Source organism: Mustela nivalis, assembly GCF_964662115.1.
Source record: "Mustela nivalis genome assembly, chromosome: 7".
In the NCBI taxonomy this organism is placed as follows: Eukaryota; Metazoa; Chordata; class Mammalia; order Carnivora; family Mustelidae; genus Mustela; species Mustela nivalis.
Genome location: NC_139026.1, coordinates 103,155,537 through 103,182,638, shown reverse-complemented (window position 1 = coordinate 103,182,638; position 27,102 = coordinate 103,155,537). Strand labels below are relative to the sequence as shown.

The 27,102-nt window shown below is 35.5% G+C and overlaps 1 pseudogene across 1 annotated transcript; it reads left to right on the top strand.

Annotated features, from left to right (window-relative positions):
* The first annotated feature begins 17,856 nt into the window (after nt 1-17,856).
* LOC309870345 (ATP-dependent zinc metalloprotease YME1L1-like) lies at nt 17,857-23,832 on the top strand (annotated as a pseudogene). The gene is made up of 6 exons (XR_014316502.1): nt 17,857-17,909; nt 18,918-19,068; nt 19,722-19,849; nt 19,940-20,013; nt 20,843-20,929; nt 23,540-23,832. The product of XR_014316502.1 is annotated as an ATP-dependent zinc metalloprotease YME1L1-like (transcript).
* Nucleotides 23,833-27,102: the final 3,270 nt, after the last annotated feature.

The window sequence follows — 27,102 nt, the reverse complement described above, 5'->3', positions numbered from 1 at the left end:
GAGAGACTCCCAGCCCCTACCACATCCTCGTCCCACAAAAGTGGTAAACCTTATATTATCAAATGCAACCTCTTTTGAGGTGTTCTCTCAAGGGTTTTAAAAATTGAGCTATAAAAGGACTCATTTACAAAAACCAGGCTCTGAATTATAGAGATCAATCAGATGGTTACCAGAGGGGAGATGGGTGGGGGAATGGGTGAAATAGGTGAAGGGGATTAAAAATGCTCTTATAAAATTAAAAAAAAAAAAAGGAAAGAAAGAGTGCACTTATCATGAGCACTGAGTAACGTATAGAACTGTTGAATCACTATCTTATACACCTGAAACTAACTTAATTCTATGTTAATTACACTGGAATTAAAATTTAAAAAATAAAATGATTGAAATTAAAAATGACTGAGCCACCAGGTGCCTGATTAAGATATATATATACATATGTGTGTGTGTGTGTATATATATATATATATATATATATATTTATTTATTTATTTAATGGTTTAAAAATGTACATATCAGTGATTTTCAGTATATTAACTGTCACTATTGCCTGTTTACCATTAGCTAAAACCAGTAACAAATTCCAGAACATTTCCATCACACCAAAAAGAAACCCCACATCTATTAGCAGTCAGTCACATTTCTCTCCACCTTCACTACATGGTAATCACTAATCTTCTTTTTATCTCTACAGATTTGCCAATTCTAGATAGTTCATATAAATGGAATCATACAGTGTATAGCCTTTGTGACTGACTTCTTTCACATCAGGATAATATTTTCAAGGTTCATCCTTATCGTAACATGTAGCAACTCCCATTAGTTTTTAGCAGAATAATTTTTCATTGCATAGATGTGCCACATTTGTTTATCCACTCATCAGTTGTTGGCATTGGATTGTTTACATTTCTTTTTAGACATTTATTTATTTATTTATTTGAGAAAGAGACATCAGCGGGGAGGGGCAGTGGGCGAGGGGGAAGGAGAGAAACATACTCCCTGCTGAGTGCATAGCCTAGCAGAGCTCAGTGGAGTGATCCTGAGACCAGGACCTTAGCCCAAAGCAAGAGTTGAGTACAACTGAGCCACCCAGGCTCCCCTGGATTTTTTGCATTTTTTTTTTGGCTGTTATGCTTAACGTTATGAACATTCTTTTTTTTTTTTTTTCCAAAGATTTCATTTATTTATTTGAGAGAGAGAGAGAGCATGAGAGGAAGGAGGTCAGCGGGAGAAGCAGACTCCCCACCAAGCAGTGAGCCCAATGCGGGACTCAATCCTAGGGTTCCAGGATCATGACCTGAGCCGAACACAGTCGCCCAACAAACTGAGCTACCCAGGTGCCCTACTATGGACATTCTTGCGCAATCCTAATTGGGTTTTGGGGTCATGATCATAGGCCCCAGACAAGCAACATAGGTTGACTAGTAAAGTTGAAAGAAATACTGTTCAGATACTTTTGAGTTTCTATTATGACTTTTAATGACACTAAGTGCTGAGATTTGGAACATAATTATGTTTGGATTAACTATCCTAAGATTTGGGGATTTTTTTATTTTTGTTAATGTGTAGGTGTGAAAAATAATTGCTGTGTAATTTTATATGCTTTAGATCCTTCATAGTGAGGCTGATGAGCTGTGAAGTAAGGAAACAGACATAAAATCTGAGGCCCTGAACTGTAGCCACTCTAGAGAAAGACAGTACAGGCTACAGCCGCTTAAAGAATGAAGACATGGAAAATTTATCTAACTGAAATTGAGCAGAATGAGCAGTTGATGAGAATGTGAGAATGATTATTTAGACTTTAAACTGAAATTTGGTACTTTAATTTCTTGAATTCGTAATGCACAGGAACAGCAGAATTTTAGCCCTTTACACTTTAGCCCTTTGGGACTTCAACTAAAAGATTTTGGATTTTAATTTTTTAAGATTTATACCTTTTAATTATATCACTGGGAAATTAACAATGGGAGGGTTTTTTAATTGAATTTAGGAGTATCACGGTATGTTGATATATGATTTTTGGAATATTTTAATTTAATTTGGAATATTTTATTTCATTTTAATGTTTTAATGTTGTTATTTAACCTCATTGTGGAAACTCTGAGAGGTTATGTTGGGCAATATAGCCGGGAAAAATTTGGAAGAGAAAATAGAACAGAAGTGAACATTCATCTTTAAATTCAGAACGACCACTGAGATCATTCAATTAATATACCATTCAGTCCCATTTCAGAGCGTAGAGCAAAATCTAATTCTATTAGCGGTAAGAAAGGTCCTAGAAAGTCCCAGAGAGACCCACAGATGAGTGTGGAAGGGCAGTTATTTTCTTCTAACAAATATTTTTTTCACTATGGTAAATGTATATTAGTTCTATGCTAATAATGCCTCATGAACTAATTTTTAGAAGATATCTAAAAAAATCATATACCTACATTTAGAATAAAAATTTTTAAAAATGCAGCACAAAATAAGTCTTCTATTCAAAGGTAAAGAAAAAATACAAGGAATGATGGTTGTATTATCACTTACTCTTCCATCTGGGAGATGGAAAATTTCTTTTGCTGTAGATTTTTTAAGCAGTTAGATTACAGAGACATTCAAATGTGAAAAAAATAGTTCTGTATTTTCCTCTCTTAGCTGAATCACTGCTACTTCCACTGCCAGGAGTAAAAATGGTGATTGGACTTTGGCCCTGCAGTTTTTTCTCCTTGGGCCAAAGTGGAAGATAAATTTGGTCGTTCTTCCAAGTGTGGGTCTTGAGCCCTTTCCTGCCAGCCTGGGAAAGAGGCTGGAAACCAGCTATGCTCTTTCTGCCCTGACCTGTCAGCACTGAGTGTTTCCAGAATTTTCCCACTGGCTGCTACTTTGCATACTCTTCTCTGGAAAGGGAGTCACTTTTCCATTCCTGGCATTATATCTTAATTTGGTGCAAGGTTGTGGGATAAGATTGGACCTTTTGTTTGTTTGTTTGTTTGTTTGTTTCATCATGGAAGACCTGTTCTTTACTGTTTTTATTTTTTAAGTTCATGTCATTCACTTTTAAGAGTGATTTCAAAAGGGATTTCAAGAAGGGCACCGGGGTGGCTCAGCTGGTTAAGCATCTGACTCTTGATTTTGGCTCAGGTGGTCATCACATAGGTCGTGATCTCATGAGTTGTGGAATTGGGCCCCATGTCAGGCTCCATGCTCAGTGGAAATTCTGCTTGAGATTCTCTCTCTCCTTTCCTCTCCTTCTGCCCCTCCTCCTGTTTGCACACACACACACACTCTCTCTCTAAAAAGAAAGAAAGAAAGAAAGAAAGAAAGAAAGAAAGAAAGAAAGAAAGAGAGAAAAAAAGAAAGAAAGAAAGAAAGAAAGATTTCAAAAATTTGTGCGTATATGGCCATTTTATCCTGTCTTTAGAACATTTAAAAATGTTTCAGTGTCTCCTTTTTAAAAAGTCTGGCATATTTGTTTTGTTTAGTTAATGTACAGACACAATGCAAGGTTCTGAAGCAGAATGTCATATACATTAAAAGCCATCTCTGGAATTTTGAAGTTAGAGAAAAATTCTGCAAAAAATCCCATCTAGCCATCTAATTCTAGTAGTGTTAGGAAGCTCACCTACTTTTTTTTCTTTTTCAAAGATGATTAAATATTACAGAGTCAGAATTTCACATTCTACCTGGCATATGGTGAGTGTTCAACAAATGTTGGCTTTTATTGTTACTACTCTTTAATTTGCTCAGCCACATGTGATCATCAAACAACGATTTTACCGATTTTACCCTATGCTTATGTAATACCTTTTTTTTTTTTTTTAACTTTTTATTTTTTATAAACATATATTTTTATCCCCAGGGGTACAGGTCTGTGAATCACCAGGTTTACACACTTCACAGCACTCACCAAAGCACATACCCTCCCCAATGTCCATAATCCCACCCCCTTCTCCCAAACCCCCTCCCCCCAGCAACCCTCAGTTTGTTTTGTGAGATTAAGAGTCACTTATGGTTTGTCTCCCTCCCAATCCCATCTTGTTTCATTTATTCTTCTCCTACCCACTTAAGCCTCCATGTTGCATCACCACTTCCTCATATCAGGGAGATCATATGATAGTTGTCTTTATCTGCTTGACTTATTTCGCTAAGCATGATACGCTCTAGTTCCATCCATGTTGTTGCAAATGGCAAGATTTCATTTCTTTTGATGGCTGCATAGTATTCCATTGTGTATATATACCACATCTTCTTGATCCATTCATCTGTGGATGGACATCTAGGTTCTTTCCATAGTTTGGCTATTGTGGACATTGCTGCTATAAACATTCGGGTGCATGTGCCCCTTTGGATCACTACATTTGTATCTTTAGGGTAAATACCCAATAGTGCAATTGCTGGGTCATAGGGCAGTTCTATTTTCAACATTCTGAGGAACCTCCATGCTGTTTTCCAGAGTGGCTGCACCAGCTTGCATTCCCACCAACAGTGTAGGAGGGTTCCCCTTTCTCCACATCCTCGCCAGCATCTGTCATTTCCTGACTTGTTGATTTTAGCCATTCTGACTGGTGTGAAGTGATATCTCATTGTGGTTTTGATTTGTATTTCCCTGATGCCGAGTGATATGGAGCACTTTTTCATGTGTCTGTTGGCCATCTGGATGTACTATATGTGGAAAACCCAAAAGACTCCACTCCAAAACTGCTAGAACTTATACAGGAATTCAGTAAAGTGTCAGGATATAAAATCAATGCACAGAAATCAGTTGCATTTCTCTACACCAACAGCAAGACAGAAGAAAGAGATATTAAGGAGTCAATCCCATTTACAATTGCACCCAAAACCATAAGATACCTAGGAATAAACCTAACCAAAGAGACACAGAATCTATACTCAGAAAACTATAAAGTACTCATGAAAGAAATTGAGGAAGACACAAAGAAATGGAAAAATGTTCCATGCTCCTGGATTGGAAGAATAAATATTGTGAAAATGTCTATGCTACCTAAAGCAATCTACACATTTAATGCAATTCCTATCAAAGTACCATCCATCTTTTTCAAAGAAATGGAACAAATAATGCTAAAATTTATATGGAACCAGAAAAGACCTCGAATAGCCAAAGGGATATTGAAAAAGAAAGCCAACATTGGTGGCATCACAATTCCGGACTTCAAGCTCTATTACAAAGCTGTCATCATCAAGACAGCATGGTACTGGCACAAAAACAGACACATAGATCAATGGAACAGAATAGAGAGCCCAGAAATAGACCCTCAAATCTATGGTCAACTCATCTTCGACAAAGCAGGAAAGAATGTCCAATGGAAAAAAGACAGCCTCTTCAATAAATGGTGCTGGGAAAATTGGACAGCCACATGTAGAAAAATGAAATTGGACCATTTCCTTACACCACACACAAAAATAGACTCAAAATGGATGAAGGACCTCAATGTGCGAAAGGAATCCATCAAAATCCTTGAGGAGAACACAGGCAGCAACCTCTTCGACCTCTGCCGCAGCAACATCTTCCTAGGAACAACGCAAAAGGCAAGGGAAGCAAGGGAAAAAATGAACTATTGGGATTTCATCAAGATCAAAAGCTTTTGCACAGCAAAGGAAACAGTTAACAAAATCAAAAGACAACTGACAGAATGGGAGAAGATATTTGCAAACGACATATCAGATAAAGGACTAGTGTCCAGAATCTATAAAGAACTTAGCAAACTCAACACCCAAAGAACAAATAATCCAATCAAGAAATGGGCAGAGGACATGAACAGACATTTCTGCAAAGAAGACATCCAGATGGCCAACAGACATATGTAATACCTTTTTGCCCTCCTTCTCTCTGCCCTCCCTGGCTCTTTCATTCTTCACTTTTTTTCTTTTCTTCCTGCTGTGGTCAGCTCCACAATCATCCTTTAAGTCTGCTACTATTTCTATTCTCATTGTTCCTATCAATAACTCCATCAGGCAAAGAGTGCAAATTTGTATGTTTACTTTAAAAAGAGATTTTATTTATTTATTTGAGAGAGAGAAAGAGGGCAGATGAGTGGTGGGGGTTGGGCCTAGGACCTGAGATCATGACCTGAGCTAAAAAGGCAAATGCTTAACTAACTGAGAGACCCAGGCACCCCGTATATTTACTTTCTAGTTTTATAAAGTACAAATGTGTTTCTTCTTTTTTTTTTTTTTTAAGATTTTATTTATTTATTTATTTATTTGACTGAAAGAGACAGCAAGAGCAGGAACACAAGCAGGCAAAGTGGGAGAGGGAGAAGCAGACTTCTTATTTTCTTATTTTCTTATTGAAGCATATTATTAAATTTAAACATAAACTATTTAAATTACTATATCAACTTACACTAGGAGGTCCTATATGTTAGTATAAACACAGACCACCCAAATATTATTGCTTATGGGCTTGCCTTTAGTCTTTCATGGACTGATGTGAAGTACCAGATTGCATTTATAATGCAGGAGAAGGCCTGCTTCTGCTTTCCATGGCACCATTTTGTATTTAAAGTAAGGATGCTTGTTAGTTACCTCATGGCATTTTCCTTTGGTCTAGTCTATAAGATGTGGGGCATTTGGGATGACATTTTGGTTCATGCTCATTTTATTTCTTTGGTCACTCCAGACATTTGTGGGAAGAAGGATTTTAACACTTCTTATAGCATAATGTTTTCTGGAACTCAACCTATACTATCATGGACTCTTCAAAAATCAAATCATATGTTGTTTCGAATGCTTGGAATCATCTCTCAAAGGCATTTGCTGATTACCATGTTAATGCCTAAAAAATGTTTTGAAGTTCTTTTCAATGAATGCATTACCTTAGCATTCAGAATTAAGATGTATCTCTGATTCAAAATCAAAGTATAATCATGGAAACTATTTTTTCAGAAAATTAGATTTTCCTGGCTGAGATAGCAATAAGTCTGATTGTCAAGGAAAACCCTCCACATGAACAATATTCTAAAGGAGGAATAAAGAGGTTTTATCTGAGAATTTCAGAACACTGAAGGAAACTATTGTTTAAGAAGAGCCTGATTTTGGCAGCGATCCTTTAATATATTGAAAAAGTGAGATAAAATTTTTATTTTTACTTCTTCATAACCACAAGATGGCACCAGTTTCCTATTTTTAAAAGTTTGACACTTGTTTTTCATTTTTAATGTATTTTTTTTAAAGATTACAAGCTGTTTGGGGACATCTGGTTATAACTTTCCCTCAAATACAGGCTCGTAGATTATAAGGCTAGAATTACGGCATTAAATAAGAATTTGTAGGTGGAATAAGATTTCTAATATACGTCACTTATAACAAAGCTTTAATGTGGAGAGAGTTACTCATGAATAAGCTGGAGTACTGCAGTAATTTTGTCCACAAATGTTAAACTATGGAGTTTCAAACTCAAAACCTCATACTGGCAATTTTATGAGCATTTTCTCATACAAAGTCACATAAATGAGTATAAACTAGCAACTAAAATGCAATAAATAACAGAAATCTATTTACATGCTTTAAGATCTGGCTATGTTAGGTCTTGTCTTCGTTACCAGAATTATAATGCATTTGTGAGTTTGAATGGCCAAGACCAAGAATCAAAGCAGATTGTATCTGATTGCTCCCTGCTAGTTTTTTCTAGATTACCCTATAAATAGATTTCTCAAAATGACTACAGAATAGATATTGGCTAAACATTCCATAGTCACACATTTTTTGTGATGTTGCCTTGAAATAACTTGAAGTTGAACTTTTGAGACTCTAAGCCCTGGCGAGTTTGGGATAGGTCCCAGGAATGATAAGATGGCATTGATGATGTGTGTCTGTTATAATCGTTTTCCACATTAGTTTACAAGTGTTAGAACTGTTCCAAAGGACTTAAGGCTAAGTTTATTTTATAAAGGGTCAACCCATTATATTAACATGATAACTGTGCTTTTCTTGTGGAAAACTTGGAAACAGACTAATAATAAAATGTCCCCTTGCCCCCGACTATGAAAACTAGATTGCTTTAATTTGAGAGAATTGATTATAGTCTTACAATGACAGTTTTACACTATTTTACACAACATTCTCAGTGTATTTAACATTTACTTTGACAGCAAAACTGTGGAAAGAAAGGTTCTGACTGCATGGTTATGAACCAAAAACCAGGTAAGAAGCTTGACTTTAGGGAATAATTTCTACCCTGTTAATTGTCCTATGGGTCTTAAGGAAATGAGATAGACAATAATCCATTCTTAGTGGGCTAATGAGGCACAATGTCTGAAAAGCTAGCACGTATATTGGAACTTCCTTGATGATGAATGATGTCCAACATCTTTTGTGTCCAACCTGTTGGCCATCTGTATGTCTTCTTTGGAAAAATGTCTATTCAGAGCCTCTACTCATTGTAAAATCAGACTGTGTTTTGTTTTGCTTGGCTATTGAGTTGTATGAGATCTTTATGTATTTTGGATATCCACTCTACTCCAAGTCCTATTTCTATGTTCCCTGTTCCTTGACTGGCACCACCATTCAAGTGGACAGGCTAGTTTATCTCTCATCCTAACCACTGAATTCTGAAATTTTTACCTTCGAAACATCTTCTTCTGTCAGTTTCCACCATAGTCTGAACAACATTTTTTTTTAATGTGGAATACTGCATTATTAGCCTTAAAAATGGCTTTCTTGTATGCAATCTGACCTTCACTCTGGCAGAATAACCCTTTCAAATAAGAATCTATTGATACCACTGATTGGACAAGACACTACAGAAATTCCCCTTATGTTGAGGATAGAGACTCTATTTCTTTTTTTTTTTTTTTCAAATTACATTTATTTATTTTCAGCATAACAGTATTCATTATTTTTGCACCACACCCAGTGCTCCATGCAATCTGTGCCCTCTATAATACCCACCACCTGGTACCCCAACCTCCCATCCCCCCACCACTTCATTCCCCTCAGATTGTTTTTCAGAGTCCATAGTCTCTCATGGTTCACCTCCCCTTCCAATTTCCCCCAACTCCCTTCTCCTCTCCAACTCCCCAGAGACACTATTTCTAAACATATGTCACCAGTGCCTGTATGATCTGGCTCCTCCCTCAGATTCTGGATTTCTCCTGCACCACCTCCCTCACTCCTCTATGCTCTGACCTCTCTGGCCATGTTCTCTCTTGACACAGAATCTTCTTACATGAGGCTTCTCCTATCTGGACTACTCTTCTACCTCTCCACTACATACCAAGTTGTCTCCTATCTTCCCGCAATATAAGCTCAAGCTTTAGCTCCTCAAGCCTGCCTTTGTGGACCTGCCTTGCAGCTCTTTCTTGGCGCCTATCACTGATAATTTTACATTTGCTTCTATTATTATTCTTAGCCAATAATGCCTGTCTTCCCTACGAGGTCATGATTTATGTCTGCCAATCATTAATTCCATAGTCCCAGGCAAGAGAATGTAATAGGAGCTCAATAAATAGTTGTTAGATGAAAGATTGCTTATACTGCTTTACAACTTACTTTTCTATCTAAAAGAAAGCGGTGTGTGATTACTGTTAGGTTTGGGCTGTCTTGAGCATTGTTTTGAAGTGGCCAGCAGAAACTTCAATGGCATACATGAAAGGGATGTAGCAGGCTACTGTGTATGTTCTTTCAGAGGAGGTTGTGGATAGAGTAGCCCAATTTCTCAGAAGAAATAGATGTTGCTCCCACCTTATTTCCTCTCTAGCCACACAAAAAGCAGACTAAATGGAGCAAGTTAATTTCAGATGAAGTCTCACACTGTTGAGATATCTCACTGGGTTGAGATAGCATTATAGGATAGTCAAGGTGGTCTGAGATTGGCTGTGGACAGTTGCAATTGGTGTTCTTCCATACATATTGGGAAGCATGAAAAAGTTTCCAGAAGTGTTACTCAAAATAAAAATCTTGTTTGCTTACCTAAAAGCTGTTCACTGCATATGAGAGGCCTTTGAGTGTTCTTGGAGAAAAGGCTCTTCTCTTGTCATCATAGGCATGTGGATAAGCAGTCTCCCTCCTTCTGCTCAATGCTGTTGTGTCTGAATGGGGTCCTGAGAAGGCTGCAGCCAGCTTGTAACATGGGAACTAGTCTGCAGATGAGAGACATGCTGAGCATGGCAGAGAGGCAATGTAGAAAGCTCTGAGCTGCAGGCCAGTTCTCCAGACTCCATCCTCTCCAGACTGCGACCAACCCACCATCTGTCTAAAATGTTTTAATGTAATAATTGTATTCCCCTGCTTTCTTGTCAGTTTCCTGCTATAGTATCCATTTGGCCTCTGCCAACCATTTTTCTGTTCTCATCTTTAAATACGGCACCCCCCCAACCTCTACTCCGCTTGTTTCTTGGCATTTAAAGTCCTGTCATACAAGATCACTTGCAGTTCCTGAGTGCTAAAGCCTGTTATTTCATGGTTCTATCAGATTGTTTATGCTTAATGTTCCCTGTGGTTTAGAAATCCTATTCTCTGTGATGCCTCTCTTGACTTCTGAGGTAGCATTTATTTTACCACCAGACCTAGAACCTCGTTTTTTTTTTCTTTTTAAGATCTTCTTTATTTGAGAGAGGGAATGCATGCGACCAGAGGAGGAGCAGGATAGGGGAGGGAAAGAGGGGAAAGAATCTTCAGCAGACTCCTTGCTGAGCTCAGAGCCTGATGTTGGGCTTGATCCCATGACTCTGAGATGATGACCTGACCTAAAACCAAAAGTCGGTTGCTTAACCACCCAGGTGCTCCCAGACCTAGAACTTCTAACATAATATCAAAATGATTTCAAAAAATTAGTTATTTGTTTATCTCTCCCCAGTAGACTGAGAACATTCTGATCATTGGTTATTTATCTTTACATTTTCACAACCTATACAAGTCCAAGTTTGTAAAAGGTACTCAGTAAACATTTAATAAGTTAATGAGGTTTTTCCTCTAGTAGAGATAAAGGAGTGTGGTCATCAAACCATTGGAACCCTAAGTCCACATGCGACCTACTGTTTCCAGTATAGTGTTCTTACAGAGAGTTTTTTTATTAATCGATGGATCAAGTGTAAGTTCCAGAGTTAGTTTACTTGCCGTTGAATAAGTAATTTATTTTTGAGTCTTAGTGTAATTCTTCTGATGGTCAACAAAAACTAGAAATTCTAGAATTTTTGAAAGGATTTTTTTGTAAGTGATCATTATATTATTGGGCAGTGTTATCTATATAATAAGTTAGTACTGATGCCTTGTTTGTGTATTAAGGAGTTCCTGTTGTGGGACAGGGGATCAGATGTTGAGAGTTTGGACAAACTCATGAAAACCAAAAATATACCTGAAGCTCACCAAGATGCATTTAAAACTGGTTTTGCAGAGGGTTTTCTGAAAGCTCAAGCCCTAACACAAAAAAACCAATGGTAAGTTGATTAGACACCATCCATATTTGGGAAGAATATCTAAAAGGAAGTCATAGTCCTACCTTTAAGTGGTTACACATACTTTTTCTAACACATATGCACCTTTTTATTGGTTATATTCCATTATATTTGTAAGTTAAGCTGTGTCAAAATGGAAATACCTGTTGACACTGTCCCTTTTCTCAAATGAGAACCAAAGTCGAGGACAGAAGCATGAGTGCCTTCATGAGGTTTTTGATAATAGGGTGCTGAAGGAAATCATGGCAATTATACAGAAGAATGCCAGGTTCCGAAATTGCATTCGATGGAATATGATTACTGTCAATAACCTAATTATTGCTTTTCATCAAGGTGTCATTTGTCATTGTTGTTATTTAAGTTTTTCTTTCTTTTCCTCCTCCAGATTCTCTGAGACGAACTCATCTGTTTCTCTTCATTCTGCTGTTGTTTGGCATTTACAGACTCAAAAAATCCATTTTTATCTGGGAAAGGCACTTTTTATTTATCTGGCTTTTTAATCTTTTAAATACACGACTTTTTTTCATCGTCTGTCTTAGACCGGAAAGAAAAAAGCATTTCCTGTTTTGTTTTTGTTTTTTAAATATTTTATTTATTTATTTGACAGAGAGAGAGAGAGATCACAAGTAGGCAAAGAGGCATGCACAGATAGAAGGGAAAGCAAGATCCCTGCTAAGCAGAGAGCCTGATGTGGGGTTCGATCCCAGGACCTTGAGACCATGACACCCCTTTTGGAATGAGCCCAACTCTGATTATGAAGCTAAAGAAAACATATTGATAATACTAGAAAGGGGTAATTACAAAGTTTGTAGATTAAATTTTCTATGCTTATCTAAACAAATATTATAATTGCTATTACAATTTTATATTGCCATCATTGTTATAGAATCTAAATTTATATAGACCAATGTAATTTATAACATTTACCAAAATAGGTGGGTCAGTAGGTGGTAACTGTGATCAGTTTTACCAACTCTTGAAGAGCTAATATAGGAATTTCATTTCCTTGCCTAGAATTTCTGTTTCTGTAGGAGTAATTTTACATATAGTTGCCTTAAAAATACTAATAAGGGCTTTTATACCTTCATTCATTGTCTTGATCCCTCAACTCTATTCTATATAGATTTTATATACCTCAGTTGGGAATTTTTTTGACACAAAGTTTGGGCAGAGGGAATGTAGCTTTAGTAGTAGATGACACCTAATCTGTTTCCCTTTTTCCTACAATTTAAAGTTATTGATTACCTTGTCCAAATGTCTTTTGTCCTTCTTTTAGCATATGGATATCTTTGAATTTAAAAAATGTATTTTAATAGATGAAGGGCTAGAACTCTTTTTATATACATATTTGTTTTTATTTGGGGGGGATGCTATTTTTTTTAAGATTTTATTTATTTATTCAAGAGAGAGATTGTGCGAGAGCACAAGCAGAGGGAATGGCAGAGGGAGAGGGAGGATCAGGCTCCCTGCTGAGCAGAGAGCCTGATGTAGGGCTTGGTCTCAGGATCCTGAGATGGTGACCTGAGCCAAAGGTAGCCACTTTACTGACTGAGCCCCCAGATGCCCCCAGATCTCTTAATAAACATAAATTTTGAAGTTTAGCATTCGCACAAAACTGTACAAATCACAAATCTGTACCTTAGTAAGTTTTCACACAGTGAACTCAGTATATTATTGGCACCCAGCTCAAGAAATGAAATATGACCAGAAATTTCCTAGTGTCCCTTTCTTCCCACCGCAAGCATATTGTTGTTCTGACTCATAAGACACATTAATTGGCCTGAGTTTGAATTTTACATAAACATAGTACATGTGGTGTATATGGCTTCTTTCATTCAAGGTGATATTTATGAGATCCATCCATGTTTATAGATGAAGTTTTACTTCATTCATCCCCACTGTGGATTATTCTATGAATCACAATATTGCGTATTCCCCATTAGGTAGACATTGGGTTGTGTCTAGTTTTGGCCTAAAAAGTGCTCTTGTGAATATCTCTTATGTTTCTTGGTGAACATATGTATACATTTCTCCTTAGGGGTGGACAGAACTTATATCTGTTAACTTTACAAACATTTTATTAAGTTTTAATAATTTAATCAGTAGCTTTCAAAAACCATTCTAAGCCTAATCAAAAAAACTTGTTTACTCTTTAACGATTGTATACATCCTAGAGAAAATCCTAGAAAATGATTTAGGAATCTAAGAGAGTCATGAGTTTAATTCTAGATTTTCATAATGCCCTTCAGCCCAGAGATGTTTCATGTTTTAGTACACTTCTTGTCAGGTAGTTTCTTTTTAACCCTGACCAATGTACTTGAGTTATTTTTTCCCCCACTGAGAACTATTTAAAGTTGTCTAATACAGGGTTGCAAATTGGCTGCAAACGTATTATAAGACCAGTGTAATTTAAAATAAATACATAAAAGTACACACATAAATGCACTTTTAATTTAAATTGATAGCTAATATTTTTAATGATGTCTGTTGGATTCTTGACAAATCCATAGAAATTTACTGTGCTTGGAGGTAAACTTCCAAAAGGCAAGGTACCTTCCCTTTATCATGACTTGACATTAAAAACAAAATACAATAATCCATTGCTAATTTAATTTTTACTGATTTAAAAGCTTAAGGTTTAGTTCTTAACGGCTATTTTACAAATAAGTCTTCATTCTGAACATACCATTGTATAACCTTTTTTTGAGAGGAAGGGGATTTTGAATTTTATTACAATTTCAGATTTTAAATTGTGAGAATAGTGCAGATAACTCTCTGCACTCTTAACCAGACTGAGTAGTTTTTTAGCATTTTGTCCCATTTGCTCACTTTCTTTACATAAATGTATTTTTAAACTGTTTAAGAGTAAATTGTAGAGCTCATGCTCCTTTAACCCCAAATACCTTGTTATGTATCTCCTAAAAAATAGGATTATTCTATTACATAACTCCAGTATAGTTATTAAAGTCGGGAAATTTCACACCATTCCAGAACTAATTATGAAATTTAGTTATATTCAAATTTCTACATTTCTCTTATTAATACCTTTTGTAGTGAGGTCCTCCCATCCCCCACCCCAAATCCAGGTTTAGGACACAATCCAGGTTTACACATTTAGATTTTTCTTTAATCTTTTTTTAAAAATTATTTTAGAGAAAGAGAGAGAGGGAGAGCAGGCAGTGGGGAAGGGCAGAGGGATAGAGAGAATGAAAATCTTCAAGCAGACAGATCATGATCTGAACCAGAATCAAGAGTTGCTGCCTAACTGACTGAGCCACCCAGGTATCCCTAGATTTTTCTTCAATCTGAAAAAGTTCTTTAGCTTATTTATTTAATTAATTATTTATTTATTTGTTTATTTATTTGAGAGAGAGAGTGAGCACATATGCAAGTGCAGGAGTCAGTCAAGGGGAGGGCAGAGGGAGAGAATCTGAAGCAGACTCTGCACTGAATGTAGAGCCCCATGCAGGGATCAATCTCACGACCCTATCATGAAGTAAGCCGAAGTTTAATGTTTAACTGACTAAGCCACCCAGGTTCCCTTCCTCACTCTGTTATTATGAGAGTGGGTGTGGATCTTTCCTGACCTTAAAAATTAGTATACATACTAATTTGTGGAATAGTCCTGTTTGTCTTTTAATGACTGTTGTGATTTATAATTAGAAATACATATTTAGGGGTGCCTGGGTGGCTCAGTGGTTAAAGCCTCTGCCTTTGGCTCAGGTCATGATCCCAGAGTCCTGGGATCGAGCCCCTCATTGGGCTCTCTGCTCAGCGGGGAGCCTGCTTCCCTTCCTCTCTCTCTGCCTACTTTTGATCTCTGGCTGTCAAATAAATAAGTAAAATCTTAAAAAAAAAAGAAATACTTATTTAGTTTTAGTCCCATTTCTTGTAGTTTTATAGTGATGACAGGAATAGATTTGTCTTCTGTTAATGAGTCAACTTTTAGGGCACACCTAAGGTTAGCAGCTGGTTGCCAGGAGAATCAACCATGTGATAAGAGGGCTGGAACTTTCCACAAATTAGTATGTATTTTTCAGTCTTTTGGGATGAAGTCCTTAACTTACGGTATTTGATGCTATCTTCAGGTGGATAGCATCAGAATTGATTTGAATGTTAAGGTACCCGACTGGTGTTGGAGAATTGTTTATTGGTGTGAGGGAAAACCATATGCTAGAATTGGGTACAAGATTGTAATGACTTTGTGGTGTCCTTGGACTATATGATCATGCTATGCTGTAATCACTTACATTAAACTTTAACGGTTTCCAGTGTTTTGTGGTTAAAATTAGCAGTGTGAGGGCTGGGCAAAAATGTATATAGAGGAAAGAGAGAAACATGCTTTTAGTTGTCGAATGAGTAGGTCAGAGGAGTAAAAGGCATAGGAAATATAGTCAGTGATACTGTAATAGTGTTGTATGGTGACAGAGGGTAGTTATACTTGTGAGCACAGCATAATGTTTAAACTTGTCAAATCACTATGCTGTGCACCTGAAACTAATGTAACTGTGTGTCAACTATACTCAGACATTTTTAATTAAAATAATAAAATTAGCACTGTGGTGATCATCTTATTATCTCAAGGCTTTGCCTACATCCTTGATTATCTCTTTAGAATAAATTCTAGATTTACTCATTTATTTATTCATTATTCTGGATTCTAATACTAGAAGTGGAATTGGTAAGTTAAAGGTGGCACTCATATTTAAGGTTTGTTTCTATACTGCCCACTATCTGTACTGACAATGTTCAGCAGTATATAAAACTATTTGCATGAATCTCTGCTAATTTGGGATTCATTTATTAAAATCAGTACTATAACATCAAAAAGTTTAAAGTTTAAAGTCATAGAATAGTTAAACACTTTTCTTTCTAATCACAAGAGATATTTTGTAAAATTGTTGGAATATTCTCAGTTACAAAAATACATTCTACCATTTAAGCCAGTTAAGAATAACAATAACATAGCAATACAAGGGGTAGTCTTAAAGGTATTTTTCAACAACTTTCCTTTAAAAATAGTTTTTTATGTTAAAATATAGCATTAATACAGGGCTTTTTGCCTTTTTAAATGAAAAATGAAAAGTTGTGAAAACCAGAGAAATCTGTTATTCCAACTTATGAAAAACGCACTGCTGTTATGAAAATTTTCTAACATAGGAAAAGTTACAAAGCTTAGCATGAACTACTTTACCTCTACATACTTTGTTATGTATCACCTAAGATTAAGGACATTATCCTAAAGAGAATAATTTATCCTACCAAATGAAATTAAATACTGTTTCCTTAATATCTTGTACTCCGGAATTTCTTCAAATTTTCATCAGATGTCCAAATCAAATTTTCATCAGAATTTCTGAAATATGTTTTATATGTGTCACATTTTGTTGCTTAATCTTTTAATTTGTGTTTATGTGAATTTTAACTTACTTGTTTAATGACAGATAAGTTTATTATGTTCCATTCTCTCAAGATATAAATGGTAGAGGGAAATTAGTTTTAAAGAAGTTCCTGAAGTGAATTACTAGAGACATGTGTTTTGCTTTGTTTCAAAATAATAGTCATGTGCTTTCAACCGGAAAACTATGTATACATTAATCAATAACTACTTGTTTCATAGGTTCACATCGGGTTTTATTTTTATTTTTTAAGTTGAATCAGTGTATTTGTTTTCTCTTTTAGGAATACTTTTAGTTAGACCACCAGGGACAGGAAAGACGCTTCTTGCTTGGGCTGTGGCTGGAGAAGCTGATGTTCCTTTTTATTATGCTTATGGATCAGAATTTGATGAAATGTTTCTGGGTGTAGGAGCCAGCCATATCAGAAATCTATTTAGTACGTTTTAATGTATCTTTCATACAATACAAAATTTTAGGGGAAGAGGGATTCTTACCCTTGATTTGTTATTCGATTATGATTGATAGCTAACCTCACCATTGTGGGGTTTTGTTTTTAGGTAACTTAATGTCTAACCTAAAACAGAACTGTACTTTCCCAAACAGAGGAGCTAGAAGTGTTAGGTAAGGTTTGGGCCTGTTGAAAAGCTGGGTTTTCTGTTGTTGTTGTCCTTTTTATCTTATTCATTAATTCGGTAGTTTTAATTAAGGAATAGCCTCAAATCTGACTGTGCCTTGTACAGTCAGAAGAATGAGTACTTGGTTATTTTTATTATATATCATTTTGTATGGTACAGTTTTTTTCCTGAGGCTGCTGTTCTTAAATCAGTTTTAAAAGAAAGAAAGAGATCTCATTTTATGTACTTTCTCCTTAATGAATGTCTTTTGTTGCCTTTGACAGTCTTACAGGTTTTTAATACTTACATGATTTTGTTAAAAAAAACATTGATTTCATTAAACTTATTTGTATCTCTTCTCTCTTCCTAGGGGGAGCAAAAGCAAATGCTCCCCGTGTTATATTTATTGATGAATTAGATTCTGTTGGTGGGAAGCGAATTGAGTCTACAATGCATTCATATTCAAAGCAGACTGTAAATCAGCTTCTTGCTGAAACGGATGGGTAATTGAATCTTCGTCTGTCTTTGGGATATCGTAATATATTTGGGAACATTCAAGAAATAGCGGGGCATCTGGCTAAGTCAGTGGAGTAAGCAGCTCTTCCTCTCTGAGTTGTGCATTTGAGCCCCATGTGGAGTATAGAAATTGCTTAAAAATAAAATCTTTAAAAAAACAAGAAAAAAACTAGGAAAAAATGTAGGGAACTGAGTAGTCCCTGTGCATGAAGTCAAGACAAGCTGCATTCTCTGTATTGTGTTCTTTCAATTACTAATGGGCTGACTGAGGTATCAACTCTTCTTAATTGGTGATCTCTATACCTTTTTTTATTGATTGTATCATGACAGGAAAATGATTCCCATTTAGAATACCAGTCTGTTTGGATACGTAAAGAGTGTTTGCGGTTCCTACACAATTTGTGACTCACTTTTAGTGTTGTGGTAGATTAAAAGTTTGCATCAGTTTTTTATTTTCCCTGTCTTACACTGTTTATTATGTTAGAGAATAAATTCTTTTTGAGAAAAATGTTATAAGAAAGAAAGGTATAGGAGCAAGAAAATATTTACTCAAGAGTAGCCAAGCAACTGGGCCTCTTACAGAACAAATATAGTTTATATGATTATACAGTTTGGGGGCAGGAGGTGCCCATGTGTTTACTCTTGTCTGGTATAGCTGATAAAAGAATAATTGTACTGATAAAAGAAAAATTTTGCTAATTTTCAGTATTTGATTTTAAATCTTGAATCAGCTTCAGAACAATTTCGTTGTGACACTTCTTGTTTAAATTTATTTTCTGGAAATAGAACTAAACTTTCCTGGTTGATAGTAAGGAGTAAGAGGACAGCTCTTACAATTTTGGTTGTCAGTTGGCAACTTACTTTGGCTTAAAATAACTTATTAACGCTATTAAGTCATGTCACTCTAAGAATAACTTAAAGGCAAATGGGTTTCATTCATCTAAATATACCTTCTTAACAGAATAATTTTATGCAATTAAATTTTTATCCTTAAGGCTTGAACGTAGAAGCGTGGAAATTGACAATAAAAACAAAACCATCACACTTTATCATGAATCCGGTCATGCTATTATTGCATATTACACTAAGGACGCAGTGCCTATCAACAAAGCTACAATCATGCCAAGAGGGCCAACACCTGGACATGTAAGTATCTCGTTTTTTTTCTTTTCCTTCAAATAACACTCTCCAAAAGCTTTTGTAGGAAACTGTTGAAGAAAATAATTAAAAAGAAAATTCAACTATGTTCTAAGTTTGCCAGTAAGTTTCTTCTTTAACCTTCTGAACCATTGTGAGATCAGAGATACTCGTGAAACTTATCTGCTAATAAAGAATAATAATAGTTCAAATATTATATATTTACATGATGAAATTTAAGTCTGGAATGACAACAAAGTGTCATTCTTAAATATGTCATTGCTTTTTTTCCCTCCGCAAAGAAACTAGATTAGTGGTTCCACAGTCTTTCTAAGATTTTTCTGAGTACAAGTTTCATTTTCTTTGTAATGATAGACATTTTAAGCCTTTTTTGGCACCTGGGTACAGGTCCATCCTATTGCAGAATTATCCTATTGCAGGATTATATAGCTATGGCATGTAAAATAAACTTTTGCTTTATAAAGAATTTTTTTCCTTTGTACAATGCCACTTTTGTCGTTAGTTGCCTACGACCATCTCTACTAAATGTCTCTGAGCTGTCAGCATCATGATATTAAGTACTATAGCAGATGACAATTCTGATCATTAATGTGAATATTTCCAACTGTGTCTGGAGTTTTTCTTTGTTTTCAATTGTCTAGGTGTCCCTCTTGCTTGAGAATGACAGACGGAATAAAACTAGAGCTCAGATGCTTGGGCAGATGGATTTTAGTATGGGAGGAAGAGTGGCTTGAGGAGCTTTTATTTGGAACTGACCATATCACAACAAGTTGGCTGTAAAGAATGGCTTTAGTTCAGATTGTGCTTGCTGATTTAAAAATATTTTAAAATAAAGTCTATGTATATTTTTAAATTTTAGATGCTTCCAGTGATTTTAATAATGCAACTAAAATCGCAAAGTGGATGGTTACCAAATTTGGAATGAGTGAAAAGGTAATACCTAATTTTACCCCTCCCTCATGTATCAAATGATGACTCTCAAGTGTCTCCTTATGAGACAGGGTTCTTTTTTTTTTAAGACTTTATCTTTTTATTTGAGAGAGTGAGCATGAGAGGGGGAATGGTCAGAGGGAGAAGCAGACTCCCAGCTGAGCAGGGAGCCCAACGCAGAACTTGATTCTAGGACTCTGGGACCATGACCGGAGCTGAAGTCAGCCTCTTAACTCACTGAGCTACCCCAGGCACCGTATGAGACAGAGTTCTCGTTATAAATTGGTAACATTTACTTTTCCCTTGTCTCATTCCGAGTAGATTTGTCACAGCTCATTCTAATCTAAACTTTTTTTTTTTTTTTTTTGAGAACTAAAATATAGTATTCACTTTCCATTCTGGCTGCTTGGACAATAATAGTATCTCATGAGTTAAGCAAATGATAAGATATTCTGTTTCTGTTCATATGACCTAAAACTTCTGTTTGCCGAGCTTGCTTATTTTACCCTTCCCACGTATTTCATATTTCACTCTCCTATGTTATCACTGTGACTTCACACAGCACTTCTAATACACTACATTGTGAATTTCTGGATTTGGAATAGTGGCAACGGTTTTCTAAGAAGGTACTCAGAACCATACTTAGGATTTTAAAGTTTCTCTCTTGTTCATACTTTTTAGTCTTACACTTTCAGAAGAATGATGAAATTTCTATACTGAATTTCTTCCTTGCCCTTGATGAGGTTTCCTTAAGTATAGGATAGTACTTCCTCTGTTAACATTTATTAGTGGTTTGGGGTGTTTCTGTTCAATTTCTTTTCATTTGTTTTAGCTTGGAGTTATGCCGTACAGTGATACTGGGAAACTGAGTCCAGTAACTCAATCTACGATTGAACAAGAAATTAGAATCCTTCTAAGGGTAATAATTCTGTTTTTCTGTGCTTATTCATCTGTCTACTCATTAATGTGCCTAAATAGTTAGGTGCTACCAGAAGATAATGGTTATCCCCTGCTTAGAACTGTCACTATATATAATCAAGAGAATGAGTGCACCATTGAAGCCATGATTTCAGTATGTAGTTGGGAGCCTCTGGTCATAGACTGAATCTTTATTTTATTCTGGCGATAGGCTAGGAACAGTTAATATCAGTAATTATAAATATTCTACTTCAGCTGTAAAACCATAGTATTGTTAAACGAGGGGGGATATTTGATTATTTGAGTCTTTATTATTTTCACTCTGACATATATTTTATTCAACAAATATTAGTTGCTTTGTGCCTCACTGTGTATATCTGCTGAGAATGAAGCATAAAGGACTTTGAAAACAAAAGTCTTTTGGATTGCAGGGTCCAGAACAGAATATGTGAGCATTGATTCAGTGAGATGAGTCAGTAGGTACTGTGGAATCTCCTTAAGGTACAGCAGATGCTTGGATTAGGGCAGTGAGAGGGGAAATTGAGAAAAATGAATGCATTCAAGAGATACTGATCTAGTGGAATCAAATACCTTTCTGATGTTTGGGTGAGAGAGCAGCTAAATTAAGTAACAAAGCTATGTTCTTGATTTCTGCCTGGTGCAGCCATCTAGTTGTGTGTGCCGTTGACTGAGAAAACAGTGATGATGGCCTAAGGTGGGGAAGTGTGTAGATTATGAGCTGAGCTTTATACATATTGAATTTGAAGTATTTTCTTTTTTTAAGGTTTTATTTGTTTATTTGAGAGAGAGTGAGAGAGTATGAGCATAAAGTGGGGTAAGTGAGGAGCAGAGGGAGATGCAGACTCCAGGTTGAGCAGGGAGCCTCATGTGGGGCTCGATCTCTGGACTCTGGGATCATGACCTGAGCTGAAGGCAGACACTTAACCAACTGAGCCACCCAGGCGCCCCTGAATTTAAGGTGTCTTAGTGAAGATTTCAAGTGGGGAAGGATACGTGGGTCTGGTGCTTAGTGCAGATGTTGGATATGTTCATTCCATTTGGATGTACATGAAGGCAGGTCTTGGAATGGAAAAGACTGAGCTAAATGGCAGAAAGTCTAGTGAGTGAGAACTGGAATTAGGGTTGTAGATGGCCGAATGAAGGATGTTGAAGTCAGATGGTGTAAACTTCAAAGAGCTCACCTCTTTACCCTGAAATATCTGGGATAGAAGAGAATCACTTGAGGGATTCAGAGTCTCCCCAGGAGGGCCAGGTTTGATTAACTCAAGGACGTCAAAGCTTTAAAGTCATTAAGTTTATGAAAAGTTTATATGCTAGAAAGGTTTAGAAGGTGTTTCAGAAGAGGAATTCTCTCTCCCTTGCCTGAATCTTCATTTTCTCTCTCTCTCTCTCTTTTTTTTTTTTACAATTTATGTTATTTCGAGTAAATTATCTCTCCTAGTATTAGAACATTGGAAATACTCTTTCTTTGCTCTTAATACTTTTCTGAAATGTTAAGCTTGCGAGGGCGGTAAGTATTCTTTCCACTAGATGGCACACTTACATTGTTAATAAGGAAAATGATGATTAGCTAGTGTACATTTTAAATTTCAAATGCATATGAAACTTAAAGATATAAAAACCTTATCATAGTCTTACATGTTACAGTGTAAGGGTTTCATTCCAATGGAGTTTTTAAAGTAAATACTAATTCATCCTAGGTTATTAGTTTCAATATTCCATGACATATTTATAATACTTTATATGTTATCTTTAATTTTATATTTCACTTGACCATAACAGTTTTGTTCAGAATGTCTAATGATGTTTATTTTTAATAATTGTGTTATTTTTATATGATGTATGCTTCTTGGTGTTGGTAAACTCATTTTACAATGGTATAGTCACTGACTGACAGGTAAGTTGTTACCAAATAAGAGTAGAAAAGTAGATCTTTCCTCACCCTTTAAAGTGAATAAATTGGTGAAATCTCACAAGGCAAAAGGAGCAAACCTGCCTTTCCTTTTTAACGTGTATATTGAATAAAGAAATAGATTTCTTTGTTCGCAGACCTTATTTTAAAAGCAGATAAGTATAGTATATACTTATATATTTTTAAGTATAGCTGCCTAAGTAGTACTCACTTATCCATGTGATACATTTTGAGGTTAAATATAGAATGTTTGCAAGTATGAAACTAATCTTTGAGAACCAAGTTTGCCTTATCTATCGATCAATCAATCAAGTAGACTCCATGCTGGGTGTTTAAAAGCTCCATGCCTTAAGATACTCTTAATCTCACAAAACAAACTGAGGATTGCTGGGGGAAGAGGAGGGAGGGATGTGGTGGCTGGGTTATGGACATTGGGTAGGGTATGTGCTATGGTGAGTGCTTTGAAATGTGTAAGCCTAATGATTCACGGACCTGTACGCCTGGGGCAAGTAATACATTCTATGTTAACTTTTAAAAAGAGCTTCATGCTTTTATCTTTTATAAATAGAAATGAATATAGTTCACATTTTTTAAGGCATATACTTTTTTTTTCTTATTTATGATTTTTGCTTCTACTAAGTTTTCTGCCTCTTTGATACCTCCTTTTTTTCATTTCAGGACTCATATGAATGAGCAAAACATATCTTGAAGACTCATGCAAAAGAGCGTAAGAATCTAGCAGAAGCTTTACTAACCTATGAGACTTTGGATGCCAAAGAGATTCAAATTGTTCTTGAGGGAAAGAAATTGGAAGTGAGATGATAACTCTTAAAATGGATGCATTGCTGGTTTTGCTGCAGGAATATGTAAGTAGCATTTCGGTGGTTTCCTTTTGCAACGCTTTTCTCCCATTCTTGCCTTGGTATCACTCAAGAGTGTGAAACACTTTGTCTCTCTTTTGTCATATTTAATCTAATTCTGGTTATTCTCATGATGACACCTATGGCAAATTATCAGCCCATAGCAAATATGTTAAAGAAAATAAAGAACTATTGGGATTGGAAACAGCTTATTTGATAAATGTTAATCAGTTATTCAGTTGAAAATAAGTAATGATTTTAGGGTTGATTCCTCTACTAGATGTGAATAAAAATTGTGCCTTTAGCTCTTGGGAAGTACTTTTACTTGGCAATGTAAAATTATTGAAGGATTATCTTTGTTTTTAGATAGTACCATTTATCTTTAATGAAGAAATGCTGCCATTTGGATCAAGTGAAACATATTTCTATATAGGTTAGTGGAAACTTCATTAAGATGCACTTTATTATGTTTCAGATTGTCCATATATAAAATAGTTCTATTTTTGTCTATCTAAGAGAGAATTGTAAATGTACAGATTTAATCAGAATTTAAGTGACTACAACCTTTTAGAAATGCAGCTTGCATTTTCATGGTCTTTTTTCTTTTTAAACATCATCATTTACTAATGAAATTTACTTCAGAGCAGCAAATATTTTGTTAAATAAAAAATGAAATTTACTTCAGAGCAGCAAATATTTTGTTAAATAAATTATTAAAAAATAATAAAAAGTTAAATTAAATATTTAGTTAATTCATTTTAGTTTTGATATACTTGTTTCCACACCTCCCATTTTGCTTTTTGTTTCCTGTTTTTCTCTTCACTTCAAAATCTGAATAACTATATAATTATGCTTGGTATTAAAAGAAAGATTAACCCCAAATCTCAGTCCTTTCAAAGTGAACTTTGAATTATCCTCCTGGTTATGGAAAGTCATGTTTGCTTTTCATTCAGATTTTGTGAATATGACCATGTTGTTACAGGATTTACAGATGACTTTATTTAACTGAATAGAGAATTATTTTAGAGCTCATTGTATTGGCTTTACAACCAGATTATATTCTTGAAGTGATTTTATTAAAATTACCTACAGTTTTCTAATAACTTTTAAGCTGTATATGGTCTTCATTGAAGAAGTTGATAGAGGGAGTTTGCTATACAGTATCTTGCCTCTTTTTTTTTTTTTTTTTTGTAGCTTTAAATTTTGATCTAATTTCAAACTTACAGAAATGTTACTTGAATAATACAAGGAACTCTCGTATACCCTTGGTCCAGATTCATTGTCCCATTTTTTAATTGGCCACTTCCCTTTCCCCTTTCTCTCCTCTTTCACCCTTCCCTGTCCCTCTCTCCTTCCTTCCTTCTCCCTGTGTGTATACATGTCTTTGCATGTTTTTATTTTTCCTAGACAGATTTCTGGGGTTGAAAATGCTGGGTCATGTAGTAAGTTTCTGTATACCTTTTTATGGACCTGATGAAATGCATCATTCTCCATATCTTCTACAGCATATTCTTAGGGTCTTTTTGATAAAGTCATTCTGGTGTGAATGAAATAATATCTCATGGATTAACATACATTTATCTATACTAGTGATATCCTCTCCTATTTTATTGGCCATGTATATATTTTCTTTGGAGAAATGTCCATTAAGAGCACCCTCACCGTCACTTTTGGGTTGTCTTATTATGTGGTGTAAGAGATCATATATTCTGAACACAGGTTCTTTATCAATCTTGCTTTTTTTTAATCCCATCGACAATCTCTGTTGAGTGGAGTGTTTAGTTAATTCAGATTTAGTTTTGATATACTTGTTTCTACACCTCCCATTTTTCTTTTTGTTTCCTGTTTTTCTCATATCTCAAGAGATTCTTCTGTTCCTCCTTTTTTGAGTTACATCTTAATGATTGATCTAGGTATGACTGGTGCATCTTATCAGTCTACTCTAATTCTGGTCAAATGTAGGAACTTTGTTTCAATATATCTCCTTTTCTTTTCTGTGCTCCTAGTGTCATATGTTATATCTGTGCATGTTACATCAACTCAGCAATATAGTGACATAACTAGTGCTTTATATAATCTTATTTCCACAGTCTTTCTCTGGGAATGTCATTTATTTTTGCCTTTGTTTTTTTAAGAATCGTTTTGCTGGATATAGAATACATGGTTGCCTTTTTTTTTTTATCTTTAATCATTTAGATTATGTTATCCCATAGACTCCTAGCTTCCATTATTTTTTTTTTCATTTTGATTATGTTATCCCTTAGACTCCTAGCTCCCATTATTTTTTGGTAAGAAGTCAGCTGTTAATCATAATTTTGGTCTCCTTTTGTGATAGGTTGGTTTTTTTCTCTTGCAGATTTCAAGGTTTTCTTTTTGTTTGCTTATTCTTGTCTTTTAGCAGTTTGACCCCATGATGATGTGTTTAAGTGTGGATGTCCTTGTTTATTTCCTAGTTAGGATTTATTGGGCTTCATGGATCTGCAGATTAGGTTTTCATCAAATTTAGGCAATTTTTGGCAATTACTTCTTCAAATATATTTATTAATCCTTTTCTGTCTTCCTTCTGGGGGTCTCCTTATATATGTGTTGGTACACTTATTGTTGATCTGGTCTCAGGCTTTGTTCATTTTCTTCATTGTTTTTTTTTTTTTTCTCCCTCTCTGCTTGAGATTGAATAATTTCTGTTGATTCTTCAAATTCACTGATTCTTCTGTCATCTCAAATCAGTTGAATTTTCCATTTCAGGTATTGTATTATTTTAGCTGTAAGTTTCATTCAATTCTTTAATTTACTTTGTATCTTTTTATTGAGACTCTTCATGTGTTGTGTCATTTTCATCATGGTTTTCAACACTATTTCCATTAGTCTTTGACCATGTCTGTATAGCTGTTTTTAAATCTTTGCTGAATCTACCATCTGGAAATACTCAGACAGTTTCTCCTTAATGCTTTTTGTAGTAAGGGTCACTTTTCTTGTCTCTTTGTTTTAAAATCTTATTGAATTTCAGGTAATGTAGCAATTAGGGGTTCTGATTTCCTCCCTAGGAGGTTGTCTTGTCTTGCTTTGTTTAGTAACTTGCCTCCTGTAAATTTATGAAGTCTGTCTCTACTACAGTGTGCATCCATTGATGTCTTTATTCATTTCTTAAATTTTTAAATCTTGCTTCCTACCTGTTGCCGCTGTGCCTGCATCCTTTAACATTTAGCCAAAGATTGGGCAGATGTTGCGTGCAGACCCCATTATTCATGCTTTCTCCTCTGCTGATGGATCTGTGTGGGCTTATAAGTCCATTCAACATTTGGGTCATTTTCAAGGCTGCCTGGTTTTTGCTTTCTAACAAGCTTTTTGCTTCTTTGCGTGTGTGCGCATGCTTTGGCAACC